This window comes from Mandrillus leucophaeus, unplaced genomic scaffold (genome assembly GCF_000951045.1).
Source record: "Mandrillus leucophaeus isolate KB7577 unplaced genomic scaffold, Mleu.le_1.0 Scaffold542, whole genome shotgun sequence".
NCBI classification, from domain to species: domain Eukaryota; kingdom Metazoa; phylum Chordata; class Mammalia; order Primates; family Cercopithecidae; genus Mandrillus; species Mandrillus leucophaeus.
The window spans coordinates 502,412-507,256 of record NW_012105831.1 but is presented as its reverse complement, the minus strand read 5'-3'; positions in this window follow the sequence as shown (position 1 = coordinate 507,256).

The window sequence follows — 4,845 nt, the reverse complement described above, 5'->3', positions numbered from 1 at the left end:
ACCGAGGAATTATGTCTGACAGAAGGGAAAAAATGACTGCAGTGGCCTTGTCACAACCTGTGGGAAAAGCCTCTACCCATCCAGTGAAAGTGTCTACCTAGACCAAGAGGCATTTTAGTTTCCTGACTTGGGGCGTGTGAGTAAAGCCAAGTTTCCAGTCCTGAGCAGGGGCAAATCCCCAAGCTTGATGTGTAGGGAAGGGAGGGGGCCTGAACAGTCCCTGAGGAATAGTAGAATAGCAGATGGAACACTGAGAAGTGATTTCCTTGAGGATAGATTTCCACAATGGAAAGGAAATGAGAGGTTCTAAGAGGCAGGTTAGCAGCTTGTAACTTACATGGAAGAGGTTATGAAATGATGACAGAATAGAATGGGCCTGTGAGGCTGGAAGGAGATATTTTCCTTGGTCCAATAACCAAGAGATTGATAGGTGGAAGTTTCAGTGGGGGAGTAGGTGGGAGTGACTGATGAGAAGGAGAAAAACTGCCGTGAGGGATAGAAGTTGGAACCTGGCTGCTTTTTTAGTTACCTTATCAGCATAAGCATTGCCCTGAGTGGTGGGACCTGATGCCTTCTGATGGCCCTTACGGTGAATGACTCCAGCTTTCTTTGGAAGTAAAGCAGCCTTGAGAAGAGTTTTTATTAAAGAGGCATTAATGATGGAAGACCCTTGAGTAGTGAGGAAACCTCTTTCAGCCCATATAACAGCAAGGTAGTGTAGGATATGGAAGGCATATTTAGAGTCAGTATAAATAGTGACACGTAGTCCCTTTGCAAGAGTGACGGATCAAGTTAAGGCAATGAGTTCAGCTTGCTGAGAGGTATTGGAGTGGGGCAGAGTGCTCACCTTAATGATAGATGTTTAAGATACTATAGCATAGCCTGCCTTTGCTGGTGAGTGATGGTTAGGCCTGGTGGAACTGCCATCAATAAACCAAGTGCAATAAGGGTGAGGAACAGGAAAGGAGGAAATATGGGGAAATGGGGTGAATGTTAGGTAGATCAGATAGACGCAGTCATGGGGGTCAGGTGTGATATCCGGAATAATGTGGGAGGCCGGATTGAAGTCCGGGCCAGGAACAATGGTAATTGTGGGAGGCTCAACAAAGAGTGAACATAGCTGAAGGAGCCAGGGAGCAGAAAGTATATGTGTCAGGTGTGAGGAAGAAAATAGATTTTGGAAGTTACGAGAACTGTAGAGAGATGAGCATAGTTTGTGATTTTGAGGGCCTCTAAAAGTGTTAAAGCAGTGGCAGCCACCGCACGCAGACCTAAGGGCTAAGCTAAAACAGTAAGATCAAGTTGTTTGGACAGAAAGGCTACAGGGTGCAGTCCCAGCTCTTGTGTAAAAAATCTAACCACATAGCCCTGCACTTCAGCTGTGTGTAATGAAAAAGGTTGGGATGAGTTAGGGAGAGCTAGTGTGGGAGCAGCTTTTAAAGCTGTTTTTAAGGAACGGAAAGAGGAATGGGGAATGGATTTGGGATCTATGGGGTCAGCTAGGTTTATCTAGAATAGAATAATGTGTTGTGGAGGGAGGTATTGAGGATAGGAGAGTATATGGGTTTGGCACCACGGGGTGGATAGGCAAGACAATTTGGTTGATAAAGCACAGATCCTGAACTAACCTGTAAGACTTGTCTGGTTTTTGGACAGGTAAAATGCAGGAATTGTAAGGAGAGTTTATAGGCTTTAAAAGGCCATGCTGCAACAGGTGAGTGATAATGGGCTTTAATCCTTTGAAAGTGTGGCGGGGTAAGGGTGATTAGGTTTTAATGGGATGGTAAGGGGTGCATGATCGGTCACCAAGGAGGGAGTAGAGGTGTCCCACACTTGTGTGGATTAAGTTGGGGAGATAAAGGGGAGGATGTGAAGGAGGCTTTGAACTGGGGAAAAGGGTAGCAATGAGGTGTGACTGTAGCCAAGAGGGAAGCAGATAATTTAGTTAAAGTGTCTTGACCTAATAAGGAAGCTGGACAGGTGAGGATAACTAAAAAAGAGTGCATAAAAGAATGTTGTCCAAGTTGGCACCAGAATTGGGGAGTTTTAAGAGGTTTAGAAGCCTGGCCATCAATACCCACAACAGTTATGGAGGCAAGGGAAACAGGCCCTTGAAAAGAAGGTAATGTGGAGTGGGTAGCCTCTGTATTGATTAAGAAGGGGACAGACTTACCCTCCACTGTATGAGTTACCCAAAGTGTCTGTGATGGTCCTGTAGGCTTCCAAGGTGATTGGGCAGTGTCAGTCTTCAGCTACTAAGCTGAGAAGATCTGGGAAGGTGTCAGTCAGAGAGCCTTGGGCTGGAGTTCCAGGGACTCTGGGAGTGGCTGCCGGGTTGGACAGTCCAATTTCCAGTGGGGTCCCGCACAGATGGGACATGGTTTAGGAGGAATTCCAGGCTGCAGGCATTCTTTGGCCCAGTGGCCAGATTTCCAGCACTTGAAGTAAGATCCTGGGGTAGGCGATCCTGAAGGAATGCCTGGCTGCTGTGGTTCAGGCCTTTGGAAGTTCTTGTGTGCCGGAGATGTGTCTGGGGTTTGTCTCACAGTGGAGGCAAGGAATTGCAACTCAGAAATACATTGCTACTTGGCTGCCTCTACTCTATTATTGTACACCTTGAAGATGAGGTTAATTAAGTCCTGTTGTGGGGTTTGAGGGCTGGAATCTGATTTTTGGGGCTTTATTTAATGTCGGGAGCGGATTGGGTAATAAAATGCATATTGAAAATAAGACAGCCTTCTGGCCTTTCTAGGTCTAGGGTGGTAAACGTCTAAGGGTTGTTGGCAAATGGGCCATGAACTGGGTTGAGTTTTTATATTTGATGAAAAAGAGCCTAAATGCTAACTGATTTGGGAGAGGTCAGATAAAGAAAAAGAAGCATTAACCTTGGCTATGGCTTCAGCTTAAGAGGAAATTGTCGGGCAGGTGGGGGAGGGCTAGTCGTGGAAAGAAACTATAAGCTGGACGGGGTGTGAGGAGGGGGTGATAAAAGGATTATAGGGTGGCGGAGTGGAGGCTGAGGAGAAATTGGGACCTGGCTCAGCCTGGCGAGGAGCAGCCTGGGGAGGAGGGGAGAGGTCAGATGACTCCGTAGAAAAGGAGGTTTCAAAGGACTCAGAGCTTGGGGTGGAGACTGAAGGAACAGACAGGAGAGAAAGAAGAAAGTTTTGTGACAAGTCGCATTGGGAGCAGAGACTAGGGAAGGACCAATGTGTAAAAGAATGCCTGGACGTCAGACACCTCAGACCATTTGCCCATTTTTCGACAAAAATTGTCTAGATCTTGTAGGATAGACAAATCAAAAGCGCTATTCTCTGGCCACTTGGAACTACTGTCGAGTTTGTATTGGGGCCAAGCGGTATTGCAGAAGAAAATAAGACACTTAGATTTTAGGTCAGGCGAGAGTTGAAGAGGTTTTAAGTTCTTGAGAACACAAGCTGAGGGAGAAGAAGGAGGAATGGAGGGCGGAAGTTTGCCCATAGTGAAGGAGGCAAGTTTAAAGAGAAGGGTAGAGACATGGAGAAGGGGGTGGGGAGCAGCCCTGGGCTGCAACGTGGGTGAGCAGCCAAAGCAGGCGTCCCTGCAATTGACTTGCCACCAAGGGAATGTGGGTGAATGACCAAGGCAGGCATCTCTGCGGTGATCAGACATCAGTGGAACGTGGGTGAATAATCAGGCAGGCATCCCCGCAGTGATTAAACACCAAGGGAAGACTGTCTTCCCCAGTCTGTGACTGGCTCCAGAGTTTTGGGTCCACGGATAAAATGTATCTCCTCTGTCTCTCCCAGAGAGGAAAAATAACTGGAATTGGAAGGACAGGGAAATTGCAGGGTAGCGAGAGAGGGAGATTGAAGGGTAGCAAGAGAGACTGGAGAAGAAAGTGAAAAGACCGCTTACCCGATTTGAAATTGGTGAGATGTTCCTTGAGCTGGTTGGTCTGAGGCCCAAGGTCGTAGGTGGATCTCTTCACTGAGTGAGGGTGAGGACAGGGGACTGGTCTCCCGAAGGAGTCCCTCTGACCCGGGTCTTCGGCACCACATGTCATGCGTGTCTGTGTGAAGAGACCACCAAATAGGCTTTGTGCGAGCAACAAGGCTGTTTATTTGCAACCAGTTTGCACCTGGGTGCAGGCGGGCTGAGTCTGAAAAGAGAGTCAGTGAAGGGAGATGGGGTGGGGCTATTTTATAGGATTTGGGTGGGTAGTGGAAAACTACAGTCAAAGGGGGTTTTTCTCTTACAGGCAGGGGCGAAGTTCACAAGGTGCTCAGTGGGGAAACTTCTGAGCCAGGAGAAGGAATTTCACAAGGTCTAATCGCTCAGTTAAGGTGGGGCAGGAACAAATCACAATGGTGGAATGTCATCAGAACAGGCCATTTTCACTTCTTTTGTGATTCTTCACTTGCTTCAGGCCCTCTGGATGTATTCATGCAGGTCACAGGGGATATGGTGGCTTGGCTTGGGCTCAGAGGCCTGACAAGGAGAATTTGGGAGATCTTTGCAATAACCTTGCAACTTTTCTGTAAGTTTGAAACTATTTCAAACTAAAAGAATACAAACACCTAGGTAAAGTTTAGTAAAAATGTGCAAAATCTTTAGGGCAAAAACTTAAAAATACTAGAAAGGTACGTAAGAGGCCTCAAAGAAATGAAAAGCCTGCTATATACTTGAATAAAGATTCACCATAGAGATGACTATTCACCCTAAGTTAACATATATTTAAAACAATTCCAATTTTATTTATAAATTAATATAAGCCAGTATTTATATGTAAATATAAAACTGATGTGTTTAATTTGGAAATGAGACAAGTTGACTGCAATTTTTTTTTTTCTTTTTTTTTTTTTT